The sequence below is a fragment of the Protopterus annectens genome, chromosome 14.part0, assembly GCF_019279795.1.
Source record: "Protopterus annectens isolate FY-2018-M chromosome 14.part0, PAN1.0, whole genome shotgun sequence".
Lineage (NCBI taxonomy): Eukaryota > Metazoa > Chordata > Ceratodontiformes > Protopteridae > Protopterus > Protopterus annectens.
The window spans coordinates 714,199,208-714,218,954 of NC_056748.1; the positions used below are offsets into that span (position 1 = coordinate 714,199,208).

Below are 19,747 nucleotides of genomic sequence, written 5' to 3' on the forward strand. Positions count from 1 at the left end.
TGCTTTACATTGTATTTTTTGTTTAATACAGCAATATTGGTTAGTGTGTGCTTTTAAAATTGGTAATTTTGAACTTTTATTTTTAGTAAGCAGTGAAACAGAATGTATGAAAAAGTACCCATTTTAAAGCTTTTAACCATAAATGGTCATTCATACTGCTGCCACTGTAATCCATCAGCACCCATAATCAACAATTCTCACCACTTTAATTCTGCATACATGTCTAATTGTAATACTAATAGCCAAAGTAAAACATTCCTATTTGCTTTACATAAATGTACAGTAGTTCTACAAAGACACACCATTGATAGTTTTCATCTCTGTAGAGTCAGTCATTTTTATCCACAGACATCACCAAACCCAGCAGTCAGGCAGATAACAGACTGCATTCCCCTCAATGTACGTCAAAAAACACTAATAATAATAATAATAATAATAATAATCATGATAGTATTAATAAAGACCAAAGTAACATACTTCAAATCTGTTTGACACAAACACACAGTGGTCAAGGTATTCCAACTTAATTTGTATATGGACACTATTCAGGCCACAGCATTTTTTCACCAAGATTATCAAGGGTCTAAATCACAAGAAAAGCCCTGTCGCAATTCTTGGTGTCATACACGTTACTGAGGGGAGAGCCCTCTCTTACATGCAAAGGCTCAGCAGATCCTATCCTCTCAAACACACTGTACATGTGTCAGTCCATTGGTGGCATAAACACATACTCAACAGATCATAATATCTTCTCCAAGATAAAAACATGCATATGTAACCAAGTGTTGGAGGTGTAGATATGTAAAACAGAGTTATCTACTACTTTGGAATTATTAGCCTCTCCTCATAAAACAAGATACTTCTCTCAATTTTTTCAAATGTACTGTAGGTGAATGGATGGGAAATGACAAATTCAAACTTCCCTGACTGTCTGAATATAGACACCCAGTTAAGCACATCATCAAACACAGATGCACAGAGAGAAAGAGACACACACAGGGAGACACACTAGTACCTTTTGCCCATCTTCAAAAACAATATATAGATAAAGGCTTTTGTGGACATGAACGAATGGCTCAAAGGAAAATTACAGAATTAGTAATGTGTGTTTTCCACTTTTCGTACCTTCATGCAGCTGTGTTTGGATGGTTGGGTTGATGATGGGACATTATTCAAGTAATGAATGTCTGCTTCCGGCTAGAAAATAAATGTTCCTTCATATATTAAAAAAAATGAGAAAAATAAACGTGAAGACACTTGTCCATTTCTGTCTGCTTTTTAGGTTCTCTTATGTTTTATAAATTTTACATTTGCCACTTCAGTTGCTTTGATACGATGCAAAGTGTTCTAGGTGAGGGTTTGTCAGTATGGCACATCTTAACATTTGTAAAATATCCTTTGTGAACCATGTATTTTTTGTCTAGTAACCATCCTGTATGAAATGTACTGTTCATTTCTGATTCTTCCTTTAGCCTTTGTGTTTCTACATATGTGAGAAGGTAAACACCCCCAACACACACACACACACACACACACACACACACACACACACACACACACACACACACACACACTTACTGATAATTATATAACTAACTGAGATTGCACAATCCAAGGAAAGGGCATATTCCACAGCCCCTAGGACTGTGTAATTGCATAACTGTTGACCATCTGCACTGTCAACCAAAAGAATGTTAACAATGCAGAAGTCAATTTAAAACTGGGGAAAAAGGGATTGTGGATAGACGAAGATATAATGGAGACATATCTACCTCTGTCTGTCTCTTTCTTATATACAGTGGATATAAAAAGTGTACACACCCCTGTTAAAAATCCAGGTTTTTGTGATATAAGAAAAATGAGACCAAAATAAATAATTTCAAAACTTTTCCCACCTTTAATTCCTAGTGGGTGTGGCCTGAGACTTTAAAAATGAAGTTATCACCTTACAATTCTAACAAATACTCATTGACAGAGGTCAAATATCAATATAATTGTGTTTGCCATCATGTATGCTTCACGATAAAATATTCTGATACCTTGTATGTAGCATGGTTTTGGAATTATTAATGCAAGTATGAATAAGTAATATTTGACGCCTAGCGGAGCAGTAGGGAGTAACTGCAGATGTACCTGGAGGCGTCACTCGGATGTAATGAGTTAATGTGACCTATAACCTGTACAATTCAATTGAAAAACAAATTTGTTACGGGAAAAATATAAAAAATAAAATACGTAAAATAAGCTGGTTGCATAAGTGTGCACATATATATATGGTTCTGGGTCATAACATCGACACCGACTTCACCGACGCGAAAACACTGACACAGAAATAATCGAAACTACAAATCACGGACATTTAACAGGTAAGGGGTTTAGATTTCGCTAATCATGCCTACCATGTTTTAGTAAGTGTGGCAGTGTTATGCATGTGTTACGATAATTGTATTACTTAGTCCTTATAGTCCTTCAATCGCCCTAGCACTTTTGCTCCCCCATTACATCCACTTCTGTCTGCTTTTAGCCAACTAGTTGAAGATGATATGTATTTTATCAGGGATGGGCATTACTCATACACAAATCATAAATATAATCTCACTTATCAAGAAAATAGAGCATTGAAAGACCTCTCTAGTGACGAATCTATCTGCATTAAACCTGCGGATAAAGGAGGGGGTATTGTTGTCATGAATAATCAAGATTATATACAACGGATGTTAAATATGTTGGAAGACACGCAGTTTTATCAACCATTAGATATAGATTTAGTGAAAATATTTTCACATAGGGTACATACATTCTTATTAGGTCTGTTCAATAGTCAGGTTATAGACAATAAATTATTCTACTTTTTAGATGTGCAAGCACCTATGATTCCGTTGATTAGTGGAAGACCCAAGATACATAAGAGTACTACAGACCCTCCCCTTAGACCAATCGTAGCAGGTAGGGGATGGATTACTGAACCTTCCTCCATATTTATTGAACAGAATCTGAGACCTATTGTGGATAAGAACAGATTTATATTAAAAGACACTAAACAATTCCTAATAGAATTATATGACTGTATGAAAGATGTAATTGATGTGTCTGAACTTACTTTTTTAACAATGGATGTGAAATCACTGTTCACAGTGATTCCGAACAATATCGGTATTAGTTTTTTAAACAGACATTTAGAAAGGGTCTCCGATTTACCTGACACTAAGATTATGCTACTTATATCGTTGCTTGAGGTTGTCCTACATAATAACATTTTTTGTTTTGAGAATGAATGTTTTTTGCAAAAGGATGGCGTAGCTATGGGCACATCTTGTGCCAATAGCTACGCCAACCTATTCATGGCAGAATGGGAATATACCTATATGTATGAGTTACCCACCTTTAAGGAGCACATAGTGTTCTACAGACGCTTTGTGGATGACCTCTTCTTTATTTGGAGAGGTCCCACAGATAAGTTGCTAGAATTTGTAGATCAGGTAAATAGTGCTACATCCTACCTAAAATTTAGCCATGAGATATCCACGACCAAGATTATCTTTCTGGATGTATATGTGGAAAAATTACACAATGGAATGGTTAACACAGGAGTGCATAGGAAGAAATGTCACACTAATACACTCCTCCACCGCCATAGTATGCATCCGCAGCATATATATAAAAATGTAATTAAAGGACAAGCCATGAGGGCCTCTAGATACAATCCGACAAATTCTGGATATAAACAAGACATGAATGACTTATACTTTAGACTCTCTCAACGTTGCTATAAAGACCAAGAAATTACTAAGGAGTTTGAAAGGGTCAATGAATCGAGATTAGATATAGCAGCACCATACTTCTCTAATGAGAAACCAATTACCAGAGACCCCAAGACATTTAATGTCTCGAAGAGGCATTTACTATGTTTTACACCACTGATGCTTGGAGAATTAAGGAAGTTGTTAAAACACATTGGAATGTGCTTACTGTGGATGCGAAGGTTAAGGAGAGATTAGGAGAATTTCCACGATTTAGATATAAAAACAAGAAAAATATAAAAAGGATTTTATGTGATAGTAATAAATCCAGAGTTCACTCTCCTAACTCCTCCAGTGGTACATATACTTGTGGCAACTGTAATTATTGTTCTTTCATTAGCAATGAAATTATGTTTATACATCCAGTTAGTCAGCATAGATATTATTTGAAAGCATATGGTAATTGTTTATCTACTCACGTTGTGTATATTGCTACCTGCCAGAAATGTTTCTCATTCTATATTGGGAAAACAAATAGACAGTTAAAAGATAGGATAAGAGAACATCTATATGCAATAAGGATGCAACATAAGAGCAATGCACTTGCAAAACATGTTATTGATACTGACCCTACACACACTTTTGTTTTTAGGATACTAGAACAAATGTACTTGGATATTAGAGGAGGTGACATAAGAACACATACAGAAGCAAGGGAAAATATGTGGATCATGAAATTTAGATCTGATGCGCCCCCAGGTCTAAATGCTAAGCTGTCTGTGAAACCATTCTTAAAAATGAGAAGATTGAAGGCGCATTAGTATGTATATAACCATTATAATTTTATGTGACAGCCCTCTATTAAGCAGTTTTGGCATGACCACCTGCATTTCCATTTTTATTATGTTCTTATGATGTTTTTTTATATTGTTTATTGAATTATTGCTGTTGGTTCACTATGTTTTATAGGCATTAAGTGCATTAAGTGCATTGAACAGATAGGAATAGAGTATGTAGCAGATAATAGCAGTTTATAGTTTGTTTTTCAGTTTAATGAATGTATTTAATTTTTAATATGAATGTAAGATCTTTCTAACTAGTAGTGAAATGTATAATAGGGATTTCCTTGTTTTTAACTTCATTTAGATTAGTATACACTTTATATTGCTATTTAAGTGTTTTAATTCAATTAACATTTTCCCGCCTATTTCAGTATATAAAAGCTTCATCTATTTGTTTTATATTGTCTACGAGTCTGAAGAAGCCTAGTAGGTGAAAGCGCTTACTCGAATTAACTTTGGATTATTGGAATAAACGCTATACTTGTCAATTGGTGATCTTGAGTTTTTGTAGTTCAACCTGACGCTGTGTTCTCACCTCCGTATCTGGTACTGTCTTTTTAAAGCTATAAAAAGGCTTTAATTGGAAAACACCAGGCCCAGATGCAGTACCTAACTTCAGGTTAAAAGTATTAACATCTCTGCATGAAGATTTAGCCATGAGTAAGAACTATTTATAAGTGCACCCTTAATAGACACCAACCTAGCTAACAACAAGAAAAACAATGCTCCTACTTAAGAGTGAACCTACAAACTACCGTAAAAATTATAGGCCAGTAACATACCTTCCGATGACATATAAACTATACATGGGAATTGATGCTGCCAGAGTTTACAGTCATTTAGAAGAAAACTCCACAGTGGCAGTACAGCAGGAGGGCAATAAGAGAGTCATATGGAACAAAGGATCATTTGTTGTTAAATAACGTCAGAGGAAAATTGTAAAAAAAGAAAGAATCTAAGTATGGCATAGACTGACTACAAAAAAGCATTTGACAGTATCTCACATTCATAGGTTCATAGGTGTGTACTAGGCTAATGGCCCTACAGCTTTTGCAAGCCTAGCCCAAAAAAACTGCCCAGGCATTGTACCACCTGATGTTAGTTCACAGTGACCCTATCCAGTAGGGCAACTGGAATGATCCCATCCACTTGTCAAGATTTCTCTTGAAGAGGACCAGCGAGGTGCTCTTCTTGACATGAATGAGAAGCTTATTCCAGAGTATGGGCAGTCTTTGGGAGATGAACCTGTCCCTCCAGCATGTTCTGTTAATTGTGGTAATGCGGTTGTGATCTCTGGACCGTTTGGCGCAGGGGGACTGGGATTTCTTTTGGTGTAGCATTCAAATAGGGCTGGGTCAGACATGGCTTTGTAAGTCAAGCGGAGATTACCTGCGAGTAGACAATAAGAGACTGAGAACAGCTGAAGTTTCTTGAGTCTGTCCATCTAGGACATGTGTTTAAGGCCTATGATCCTTTTTGTGAGGTACTTTTGTGGCCTCTTCAGCGGTTGTAGGTGTCTGGTCAGGTACATGCCAAACAGGGCATTATATTTAATGATTGATCTAATGAGGAATGTGTAGAGAGGGATGATAACCTCTTTCTCCCTGGATGCGAAACCTTTGGATATAAGATGTGACACATTAGACTTTCTGACCACAGTGGCAATATGGTGGTTGAAGGTAAGGTGAGGTGGCAGAGTGGTCAGTGGGCTCCCATCATTGTGGTAATTCGTGGGAACTGAGTTTTTCCCAAAGGGGATGATAACACATTTTTTGGCGTTAAGCTTCAGGCCATGGTTCTGACACCAGTCATTGATCTCAAAGGGACCCATTTGTAGGATGTCTACATCACTTGTGGAGTTGATAATGACTCCTAGCTTGCAGTCATCAGTGAACTTGGTCTGCCAGAGTCCTTTTGTGTTGTCCTGGACTTCTGAGAAGTAGGTGCCAAACAGGAGTGGGCCCAGGACCCAGCCCTGAGGGACTCCACTCATGACTGGTCGACAGTCTGACTTGGAATCAGTAACTTTCACTCTGTGGGTCCTGTCTTTGAGCTAGTTTGCAACCCACCTAGTGATGCAAGGATTGATGCCTAGTTTGGGCAGTTTATTAATGATACCTGACTGGGGAATGGTATCAAAGGCCTTGGCAAGGTCGATGTAGGCTGTATGCACTGCCTTACCCTCATTCACAGCCTTGGTGACTGCTTCAAAGAAGCCAACCAGGTTCAGCAGGCAGGATCTCCCCTTGACAAAGCCAAACTGTGTGAGGTCAAGAGTTTGGAGCTTGCCTATATCTTTGTTAAGCAGGTCCATGATGATGCACTCCATAGCTTTGCATACCAGACTCATCAGGCTAATGGGTCAGTAGTTGCTCCCCCCTTTATGGAGCGGGATGACTGCAGCAGTGCGCCATTTGTTAGGGACATAGCCTGAGGTAAGGCTGTGATTGAACAGGGCACACAGATGTGGTGCCATTTCATATTGTAGCTCATGTAAGATGCAGCTAGGGATATTATAAGGTCCTATGGACACTGTATTCTTGGCTTTGGACAATGCAGCTTTTACCTGTGCCACAGAAATGGTGGGTACCAGGCTTTCTTCTGGTATTGTGATAGGGTCCTTGGGGGCAGGGGTAAAGCTGGCACTGAATCTGGCAGCCAGTATGTTGGGTATATATGTTGGCTCAGTATAGGAGGTGCCATTGTGCAATAACTGAAGAGGAAATCTGGGTATTGCCTTTGAGGTTTTTGATATAGCTGTAGAAGGCTTTGTGGTTATTTTTGATGTTAGCCGGAATTATGTCTTCATAGCTGGCTTTAGAGGATTTGATAAGGGATCTCAGCTTTTTGTTGAGACTGATAAGGGAGGTTTTCCAGTCTTGTGACTTAATTTTTTCTGTAACAGTTTCTTCCTTCTGTTGTAGAGTTTATTGATGGCTGGAGACCACCAGATTGGCTTCCTTTTTTTGGAGGAGAGTGTCTTAGTTCTGTTTGGTATGGCAAGGTCCATACATTTGTGTATATGCTCGTACAGTGTATTGGTGTATGATTTGGCAGTCATGCAGCTATTTTCCATTGGCATGGGTGCTGGGAAGTTAGCCACCTCTGTTTTTAGGAGCCCAAAGTTGACTTTAGAGAAGTTTTTCAGGGTGGTCACCTTAGCGGGGGAAGTGAGTGAGATGGAGATTTCCATGGTGATTAGTTTGTGGTCAGATTTAACCAGGGAGAAATTGACTATAGGTGTGGACCAATGGTGTCACATGTTGGTGATGACCAGGTTGAGGATGTTGCTTCCTCTAGTGGGGGTCAGAATGAGCTGGTCCAGGGCACTGGAATTGATAAATTCCAGAAAGCATTGGTCCTGTACAGTGGTACTTGAATAGTTTTCCCAGTTGATGGAAGGGTAGTTGAAGTCACCCAGTATGAGAGTATTGGGTTGGACCTTGATAGATTACATGGTGCTTAGGAGTCTGGAGTGAGAGTCGGGGAATGTTTGGGTTTCTATAGCAGGCTATGACTTGTATCAACATCTTACCCAGTGTTAGTTGTACCTGAAGTATTTGGGATGCATTATACTGGACTACCAGTCTAGAGGGGTGTGTATCCTTTAAGAATATGGAGACACCACTGCCTTTGGAGCTTCTGGCCTTATTCTGGGGCCATAAGGTATGGAATGAGTTGTAGCCTGGGAGCACAGGGGTGCTTTCTGCATCTTTAAACCAGGTCTCCATTACAGCACAGATGTTGACATTCTCCATTTTGAGGAGAGCTTCGAGTGAGTGCATCTTGAGATTTAGATGTATCATCTTTTTATGTATATGTAACTTGAACTGTATTTTAAGTTTCTGTATCTGATTTATATTTTTATCTCACTGTGGAGCTTTTCTCCCCGGGTCTCTGCTGAAAATGAGCCAGTGGCTCAGTCGGACAAACCCGGTCAACATATTTAAAATAAATAAAAATAATAAATAAAATTAAAATAAATCTATAGCTTCTTCTCAACTACTTGACTCACTGCAAATATTGTGTCAGTTGTGCTGCATTCTGATCTGAATCTGAGCTGCTCACCCACCCACCCACTTTATATTCTATTAATCTGCTTATCTGGTTATTAATCACCCTCTCTATCATCCAGTGTGACAGGAGTTTTATGTCTCTCTACTGCTCGCAGTTATGGATTTCCCATTTGTTCTTGTACACTGGCACAGGTATGCTTATTCTCCAGTCATCTTGGATACACCCTTCCCTCCACACTTCTAGGAGTACCCTCAGAAGCCATTTCTCCCCTATCTCATATAGCATCTTTGTCTGCTATGACAATATCTGAGCCTGCTTCTTTTCTGACTTCATTATCCTTAGTGATATTTTTACTTCTTACAGGGTGAGCTCTTGTTCCTCTCTTATCGTATCCTGTTTCTGGGGAAGTACAGCTTCTGTGTGGTTTTAGTCAGTCCTAAACTGATGGAAATACTCCTTCCATCTGCCTTTGATGTCCTGTGGACTGCTGAGCAGGTTGTTGCTAGCATCCTTTTATGAAGGGTCTGACTGTCTTATTTACCTTCTGTCTGGCTTGCAACCTGATGTAGTTTCTTTGAGCCACCTACTGCGTCTCTTTCCAAAAGCTTGTAGAGTGCCTCCAATGCCCTTTTCTCTGCTATTGCAGCTCCTTAAGCTTCTTTGTTAGACAACCAGTATTCCTTCCTAGCCTGGTTGGTCTTTTCTGTCTCCCACTATTTGTTTTTAGGATTAATTTGTCTTCTAAAATATTCCATACTAAGATTCATTTGCATTTGTTCATGTTTTATTGTTTATCCTTCAATTCCCAAATATTTATACACTCCCTCTTACTGCAGTTGTTTATATCACATTTTTGTCCCAAAGTGATGTTTTCATGGTGCTGCAGCTTTCCTTCCTTAAAGGTTGCTTTTGCACATTTATCAAGACCAAATGACATTCTTATATCATCTGAAAAAGTTTTGACTACTTTCAGTTGCTCATCTGATGAGCTGTACAGTTTTAAATCATCGACAAAGAGAAGATGAGAAGTCTTTACACTTTGTTGCTTTCTGGGAGCCAAATTATAGCCAAGACCTAATCTGTTAAGTAGACAGCTTACTGGGTTAAGGGCAAGGTAAAAGAGCGATGGTGACAGAAAGTCACCCTGGAATATACCCCTTGGATTTTTAGCCCTGAAATAATAATCTGTCCTTTATCATGGCTTAACTACAAAGCATACTTTTTCATGGTTGCTGCGATGTAGTATATCAGTATCGGGTGTATCTTATACATTTTTAAGCACTCTTTTATCCATGACTACATAGAACATACAGCCCTCCAAAAAAACAACCATCACAACCCACACATAGAAACACAAACCATACACCCACTTTTGCGGAGGCTCTCAATAAATATTTACCCAAACAAGAGATATGAGGAAAGAGTCCAAATGAGCACTGCTGGACTTTGAGTAAACATATGACAAGGTCCCAAGAAAGCTGATTTGGGCAATACTACAGTGGTTTGAAGTGCCAGAAACATTGGTAAAGTTAGTGCAAGCTATGTACAAGAACCCAATGACTCAAGTATGTCCAGTGTTTTGTCTCTCTGCTGGGTTCCTAGTCAGAGTAGATGGGCACCAGGGTTCATGTCCGAGCCCACTGTTGTTCATACTGGCGACTGACTACATTAGCATGGTTCCACCATTTCTCTTAATGGCTAGTAAATCACAATGCTACTTTCTCAGTAGGAATACATCTCTTTGCAACTGCTTTTCCCTTGCCATTTGACTGTCCTGCACATATTTTAAGCTCAGGATTTAGCTGACTAACAAACTTATTTTACACGCTGGATTAGGATGTTATTATTAAAAGCCCTATTAATTGCAGTAACAGACTATAGCAAATACATTACACCTCCTTGAAAATTGTAAATTAAAAAAAAAATCTTTAAGACATTTGTGTTGGGATTGCATCAGACCCCCCACCCCCTTTGAAACTTAGCTACTAAAGAAGTTGACTGCAACAACTTCTGGCAGCAGAATTTCTACTTCTTTACATATGTACTGTACCTTGGGGGTGATCCCTGTGACTCCATTAAAAGGGGTTAACAGCTGGGGCAATGCCACTCAACCAATGCAAGTAAATAAATTGCATTTCTCAGAAGTTCCTGTGACATTGTGCTACACAATCTAAAACTGCTTCAGTAAAGTGAGTAAAATACAAGCAGTGCTTTTATGTGTACTGTCCAGGAACATGAATATTTTGGGGTTCACAGCTTTCTTGAAACTGTTGTGATTAACTCCACATTGGAGAATATCCTCTGCTTATGGATTCTTAAAAACAGTACTTCAAAAGTTAAAGCCATACAGTCACAGTACTCCATTTCCAGTTATCAGCATTAGAACTCTTTCAATTCAGATTACATATGTCATTGTGTTTTGAGGACCTGGTTGTCTCCCTAGATTGTGGCCTATTTGTAGTGGAGGCCTGGGTGGCTACAGATGTGACTGTTTAGTACTTGGGTATCACCTGTAAACATCTGCTATTCAGCAAGAGTTACCAAAAGACAGTTGAGAATAAAGACATTAAAAAAAAAATATATATATATATATACATACACACACACACTGTGAGAGGAAGCATACCCAGCAGAAGGCTGTCAGGGGCTATTTTTAGCCAAGGAAAGACAGGAGCAGCCAGGTGACAAAAAAGTAATATTTGTGGCAACCAGCAACTTGGAATGAGCCCAATTATTGTCACAACTACCACTTGTGAATATCATCTAAAAAAAAAAAAAGAATGCAGTCAGTGTAGCTTATCATTCCATCCAAGAGACTTGAACTCCACTGCCATAGAAAAAAAAAACATTTTCAGAGTCTGCATGTAGTTGGAGCCGTTGCTTCAGAGGCACAGAGCCCTGACTGTGTGCAGTGCTACCAGAGTTTGTTTAACCACTTCTGGATCAGGAGAGGAGTGGTATGGCATTGCAAGCCTGCAACTCCTTAGGGGGTGATGGAAGCATATGGCCAGTTTATCAGTATCCCATGACTGGATCTACGGTGGGCTATAAAATGCCCATGGGTGCACTGGCAACAAGGGGGGCAACGCTGTCCTGAGAAGTATGTAAACTGAGTTAGTAAGTGACCTACCCTCACTATTTGCCACTGTATGCTGAATCCTAGGTGATTTACCGACCATGCACTTTGGGGTTTGGGCCCTACTGAAAGAAAAAAAAGGAAAAAAAAAAACACTCCTGACAGCTGAACCTCATGGTGTTGCTGCTTTATGCCAAGAACCTGAATAAACATCCACAGTTTTCACACTTGAGAATACAGACACATATGCAGTAAGGTTTAGGTGCCTTCCAGACTTTTAGACTAGCAGCTTCACAGACGAGGACTAAAGGAGAAGGTGACCTGGGGTTATCAAACAGGATGATGTGCTGGAGTTCATGTACATGCGAATCCCCATAGTCAAAATCCTGTAGCATATACTAGGCAGTTATCGGTCACCCTCCATATTGCAATAAACTTAAAATGCATACTTGGAACTGGAGACACTTAACCATACAATCTAATACCCTACTCATGAGAGACTTTAATTATCCCTATGTAGACTGGTAAACCTACATGGCCTCAAATATAGGCACAGAGATTAATGGACTTTCTAAATACAAACACCCTCAACAACTGCTGCATAACCAATTGCTTTATGCTCACTCCATTCTAAACAAACCCACCTCCTGCCCCTCTCCCTTTTCCAATTACCTGTTATACCCCCAAGCGTACCCTTAGAAGCTTAGAACAACTTCTCTTGGAAGTCTATTTGCTATTTAATAATGACGTTGGAAACCTCCAGACAATGGATCTAACCCAGCCTGGTTGTGTCAAGGAAGAATAAGACTACTGGCCATATTCTATGCAGTTACTCAGTTGCCATGCTTGGAACAAGCTTTCTCTTCGCATTAGAACCTTAACTAATTTTAACATTTTCAAAAAAAATAAAACTCTAAAAGAAAATTGATTTAAATCTTGGATTTGCCCCTTCCAAAGTCACACACAACTCCTCTCTCCTCCCTTACTACCCCATCTTACACTAGTCTAACCAGCTTACTTTCCTTCTCCCCTTGAAACTAACCTCTTTCTCCTTCATGTTATCCTTCTAGCTCCCCCCATGACTCTCCTTTTGTCCTACTGTCATATTGTTTCTTCATCTTCCCTCTCTTAACCTTAATGGTCTGTGTCTCTATACTGCTGAAATTCACATATGTTACTGCTTACCCCTATCTTATTATATATTTCTCTATGTACAATTTAGATAGAGTAAGAGATATCAAAATTCAAAATGTGTTTATTGTTGTTGTGATTTATTATGTAAAAGCATTATTTAACCATATGTCAACATGTCTGTTATGGAGCTTTTCTCCCCGGGCCTCTGCTGAAAATGGCCTTTAGCTCACTTGGACTTACCCAGTCAACAAATGCCTGCCTAAATAAATAAGTAAATTAATGAATGAATAAGTAGATAGACAGATAGTGAATACACCTAATAGAGGATTGGAGAATGCTACCCCCCCTCCCCCAGTCTCATCCTCCATGGTAAAGTTCGACCAGAAAGGCATCTCCTTCAAAATCAACTCCAAAATCCTATTAAAACTGTAACAGTAACTGTTCCAAGGCAAATTACCTTTTAAGTTTAGTGATGGATTCTTTAGGTTCATTGATTAGTAGTAGGCTAACTGCCCTTGCGAGCCATTTTAAGCCTAGCCAATTATCCCTTGTGAGACTCAAACCCTGTACCTTGTGTTTGTAAGGCAATCACCTTAACCATTAGGCCACCCTCCCAATCTGGGATTCAGTGCCCCTCCAAACCCACACAACACAGCAGCCTAAGCTGAATTGCTCTCAGCGACTCTGTACAAGCTTATCAATGCATGCATAGATGTTGTTTTACCTACCAAGTAAGCTGAGAAACAACTGTAGAAACAACTCAGTATCTTGGCATCCTAAATTAAACAGGCTACAAAAAAGGGAAAAAAACTATAGCAAAAATCAGAAAGGGTAAATCACACAGATCTCGCTCAAAGTTAATAGGCAACTAAGAGTGTTAATTAGGTGAAGCAAAGCCGGCTGCAAGGCTAAGATAGCCTCCCAGGTGAAATATAGCCATAAGGCCTTTTACAGCTAAGTCAGAAACCTCAAGTGCAGAACACAGTCCTGAACTTGTGTCTAATGGTGCCAGATTCACTAAGCCTGGAGATATAGCAAACAAATTCAGTTTCAGCTTTACTCCCCTCTTACCCCAAACATCCCCTCTTACCCTAAACATCCCCTCAAAAACAAACTCAAACATAACCCCTCCAACTACAACTATGGAACCCCTACCGGCTGTTCTCACTCAAGCCAAGAACACAGCCAATGGGCTCCGACAGGTTGCCTCCTGAACAGACCAAAATATGGCTTGACAGGACTCCTTTAGTCATTATTTAATTATATAGTCTTAAAACATACTGTGTGTGACATGAATAGAGGACTGCAACAGTCATCCCCTTCATAAAGGAGGACCTTCAACAGCTCCTGGGAACTACTGACTCATTATGCTGAATAGTCTTGTTTGCAAGGCCATGGAAAGAAATACCATGTAAAGTATCACCTAGGACATAGGAGACTGCCAGATGCTAGATCCATTCCAGTTTGGTTTTGTTGAAGGAATGTCATATTAAATGAATTTGCTGGACTTTTGTGAAAAGGTCATTAAGGCAATGTATAAGGGGAAAGTGGGGCATACTGCCTACTTAGATCTGGCTAAAGCATACAGTACCCCACTTGATAATTTTAGGCTTGGTCCAGATTTCTTGTTCCAAGAGGTTGAGAGGTATGGCCCCTTTATTTTTGGCTTTATCCAGATATCTTGAGCTAAGAGGTCAACAGGTAAGCAGACCTCTTTACTTCTGCTGACACTGATACGTTGATCATACCCTGCAATACTTATGCCAACACTTCTTCTTTCGGCTTTTCCTGGTTAGGGGTCACCACAGCAGAACTCCAGTCCACTAATGATTGGCAGTAGATTTTTACGGTGCCAGCTCAATGCCCAACCTTCAATGAAGACAAGCCCATTTCACGCATGCCTTTCGAACACCACTTGACCGTGGAGAGGACATGCAGACTCCACACAGAAGGCACTCCAGCCAAAAATCGAACGGGAGAACTTCTTGCTGTGAGGTGACAATGCTACCGCTGCACCACCGTGGCTTACCACAATACTTATGCCAACACAAACCCCCTTCATATTTATCCACTGTCCAGATTTTTGCATCCTGTTATTGCTGTGTTCCTCATAAAATTTGTAGTATTCTGGCAAAGGACTGAGAATTGAAGTCCCCAAATAATGACATACATTTTAGCTTTAAACTTCATCTATTTCTTAAAATGCAATTTTAACACAACTCCTGTTATTCTACCAACTTTCTAAGTTTATTTGAAGACCATTTAAAATCTGTCCCTATTTCTGGGCCCCGTTATTTTATTTTAGACTTAGTCCAGATTTCGTGCTCCAAGAGGTTGTGATTTTCTTTTAGGTATTATCCAAATACCTTGAGCTGAGAGGTCCAGAGGTATGCACACCTCATTAGTGATGCCACTGCTAGATCGAGCTTACTTGTCCCCCAAACACACACGTTTAACACAAATCCGATTATTGATGCAGCTTTGACGTAGGAGTAATATTTAAAATTTGTTAAGTCTTTTTGAGGTTTTGTGTATGCTTAATACCTCTCAACTGTCCACAATTTTGCATCATATTAGTGGTGCCTTCCTCATAAAATGTGTGGTTTTGTGATAAATGCCCGAGGACTGAAGGCACTAAATAATGACATTCATTTGAGCTACTGAATTCTTATTAATTTCTTCCGAAAATGTATGCTAACATAAATCCTGTTATTCTAGCAGTTTTCTAAGTTTACAATAGCTGCCACTGTCAGGTCACTAACTGTTCACAAGCATACATCCATAGGAGCACACACACACACACACACACACACACACACACACACACACACACACACACACACACACACACACACACACACTAGCTCTCATGCTCATTCACACAAACACATGCATACACTCACACACGCAGACAAATATAAACACACATACATCCATACTTTTCATTCTTTTACCTGTACACTCGCTATGCAACAAAAGCACTGCTTAGTGAGTGTAAAATACCAGCTCGATCATCTCACTCACACTTTCGTGCATACATACACTCAGACATAAACACACACATGCTCACATTTCTACTATACTGCAATTTTTTTTATTTTACACTCGCTAAACAGCATGAATGCTGCTTAGCAAATGTAAAATAATCTAAAGAGACAACATCGGCACTAATGAAATGGTTCCGTGAATTCCGGAACTAATGAACTACTAATGCTGGCTGCATTGACTTCAAATAACTTTAATAAGTGCAGAAAACAATAAAATAAAAGCGCAGGCTTCAGTAAATACCAAGGACTGTTAGCTTAACATAATATTAAACATCAGCATTGTAAAATAAGGGTAACCGTTAAACTGAGCTCAGATTGGAAAATAAGTTAACATGTTGCTGTGAAGCGGAGGGATAGCAGTCATATTACCTGTATATTAAAACTGCAGACATGGCTCTTTATTTTCAGATTTTCACAGAATGGCAAGATTATTCCCTCATATCAGTACGTTCCTCATAAAATACATGACACTTTAATTGCAGACTCGGACAGGCATCAGCATTGAATATAAAGTAAAGTACAAGTTTACAAAGAAACACTTACAGGAAATATATGAAAAAAGAGCATTTTAATGTTATGCAATGCAATTGTTTGCCATAAGTGTTTATTAGTTAATCACATTGCAGAACATTAAAAGCACAGCACACTATGCATCAGCACACTGTTAAGATGTCTTGCAGGTTCCTTTAAATTAAAATGAACAAGGAGATATTATAGGCAATAGCTGCTGTTCGCATACCTGAAATAAAGAAAAGTCAAAAAATTCCATGTAAAATTTAATCCACTGTAACAGAAGTGAATAGTCCATCAACAAAACACATGCTTCCAGCAACTACAGAGAGAATAATAGTTTCCAAATTTGCATAACTTCCGGCTTTTTTATTTCAGGCACAGGAGGAGTTGAAAGAAACTTCTGAATGCATAATTTAAATGGGCATTTTCAGGACCTAAGGACTGAACAATGGGCTGTCCTTTAACTTTCCCTTAGCAAAAAGTGAAAGAAAACAAAGAGCGTTGTTACTGATCTGTTGCAGCACCCACATACTGAACACAGCGCTACGAAAATGTTTATAGGCAAGAAGATGGAGCCCAGTAATGAAGGTGCAGATAGGGGAATGAGAAAAACAGTAAAAAATTTTTTTTTATTTGCAGGACAACTATTCCATCATGCTAGTGTCAAAAGATAGGGGAGAAAGATGACAGAAATGAAGAAACATATAGAGAAGCATGTAGTGGTCCTTTAAGCAAAGTCCTTCCCCGGCTCTCTTCAAACACAGTTTGGATCAATGAATGTGGAATTGCAAATTCACACCTGGGGTAGCACCTGTGTTCCTTATGGACAGGGCACTCAATAAGGTACTCAAGGCATAGGCACAAATCCACGCCATGCTCTAGCCCTTAGGGGCCATATATTGGGTAAAATCGGGTTATATTGGCTAGACTTGTAAGGGTCCTTAAGCCGTTAGCCTAGTAATCCCCTATGAATCTTTGAGTATGCAGTGATATGCTGTTAATGTTCCACATTTGTGAATGAAAAAACAGTTGTGGATATTTTGCAATACTGCGGACAGGTGAGAGGTATGCACAGCACAACCTGCATCATTATCTTGGCTTAGACCTGAAAATAATACATGAGTAACTATTTCCACAGAAACAAAACACATCATTCATACTATTTTTAAAAGCAAATTGCAGCAAGCATGAAGCTATCGGCGGTACAACACAGATGCAGAAACTTAACAGTAACTCCTTGAAAAGTTCTGTTATGTAAAATAGTAAAAACACCCAGTGCAGTATTGATTAGATTAAAAATTAATGTGACTGCATGTACATTGTTTTCATCCTGTCACAGTTGAAATGCAGGAAAAAGTAAGAGAAAGTATTTGAAATAAAGCCTGCCACACTTCAATATTTCCAGGTCTACTATATCACTGTTACCTAACATGACAATTTGGGGGACAAGATTTTCATAGAAAAATACATTTCTGAATGAGAACAGGAGCTCTAACTGTACAGTTTTAGCTAGGAAATAATGCCAGCAAAGAAAGCACACTACAGTTACCTCTGTAGTAAATAATATTGTTTTTGCAATGCATTCATAACAAAACCAGAGCACTTAAAAAGTGTGAAAAATCACTTTAATATAGCCAAAACAAATAAAGGCAAACTGCATGATAGGGAAAGGGTGTGGAAATGGGAGAAGTAAATCACAGTTTATAACCCAGAAATGCTAGCAGAATGGTGGGAGATCGCTAGTGTCCTCTATAGCAGGGAAGGACAGTAGGGTATATTTTCAAGTTAGACAATTTTACATATTAAAATGATTACATGTATTTTAATGGATGAAGGCACATTTATTAGAAGAGTAGAAAATAAAAAAAGATTATCTAAATTAACTGGATGTAACACTTGTAGAGCAAAATGCCATCAAACAGCCACAAGGATACAGATGGCAGTGGTGATCTATTAAAGTCAATATATCCGCAAAGGAAGGATGAGTGGAAACATGGGAAGATAGAAACAGAGTGAACAGAGAGGGAAAGACTAGGGATGAGTAAAATAAAGCCTTTACCTGTACAACAGCAGCAGCAGGAGCAACATAGGAATTAGAATAGTGGGGAAAAAAATGGTATTTTATAAAAAAGGACTAGCACCTTAACAGATGGGAAACAAAGTACTAGCAGCATACTAAGATAGCTGTGTGTAGGTACCATGGGTACCCCAAGTCAGTACAGAGGGAGGTGAGTCAAAACACCTGGCTTTAGTGTAGGGTGAAGGAAACCATTACAATTTGAAGACAGTAGGAGAAGCATAAGAGAAGAGTAGGAAGCACTAAAGATGTTAACAGGAGGTGACTCCAGTAAAAGAGTTAGAATAGTGAAGGAATGTAAAAGGGAAGGGGCAGTGAAAGAACTGCTGCAGAAAAAAAGTTAAACATAACAGATTCACAGAAATTAGTAACAGGATAATTCCAGATAGTAGAAACCAAGCATGTGGAGTGTTTGTGGGTATAATACTCTTAATATATCCAATGATGAGGAAAGATAGGATGGTGGTGTACAGGGAAGTTGGGTAGATAATTTGACAGGGCAATAAAGAAGAAAAGGTAGCAACTAAGTGGCATATTTACACTGAATGAGAACAGAAAGGAGATCCTCAGAGGTTTCTTCATAGAATGGGACGTGGTACAGGCAAACGCAGACAGTGAACTGAAGCACATGACGTATGCGTTTTTGTGTATGTATATGTACGTGTGTGTGTGTGTGTGTGTGTGTGTGTGTGTGTGTGTGTGTGTGTGTTTGTGTGTGTGTGTGTGTGTGTAGCATGCACCTATGTAAGTGTATTTAATCACAGCTTTTGACTATTGATCTCAACAGGAAATAATGGAACAGCTGATGGAAAAATCTAATTAGACAGAGAGAGGACCAAAACATGGTTTTTTCCACATTTTATAATTTATTGTTACATTCATCTTTCTGCAAAGATTTACTGTTATGGTGCGTAAGTTACATAGCTGTACTGTCACATACCACATTCCTTTAGATGCTGCCTATATGTCACCAAATGTATTCCAGGGACAAGCCAGTGTGTAGGTCTTACAACATCTATTCTCACACACCATTGTTTATGTAATACCTCAGAAAAGTTTTTCTGTTTGTTTTAATTTTACTGTATTTTCCTTGCCAATTGTTGCTCCTTAATGACATATGTCTGACATTTTTTCTAGGAAACATTCAACTCTAGACCACATCACTGCTCTTTAATTTAGAAAGTTGAATTCAGTCATTCAAAGTGTTTACTTTTTAGGGTGTGATTATAAACAGATCAACAACTAACTTAATTCATTTAATTTTAACATACAGTCAGTTCCTCATTCTACTTAATTAGCGG

The 19,747-nt window shown here is 38.9% G+C and overlaps 1 protein-coding gene across 8 annotated transcripts in view; it reads left to right on the forward strand.

Moving 5' to 3' along the window:
• LOC122789190 (coiled-coil domain-containing protein 50-like) overlaps positions 1-19,747 on the forward strand; it is a 1,862,880-nt gene that overhangs the window by 1,398,111 nt on the left and 445,022 nt on the right. The gene's annotated exons all lie outside the window — the stretch shown is intronic.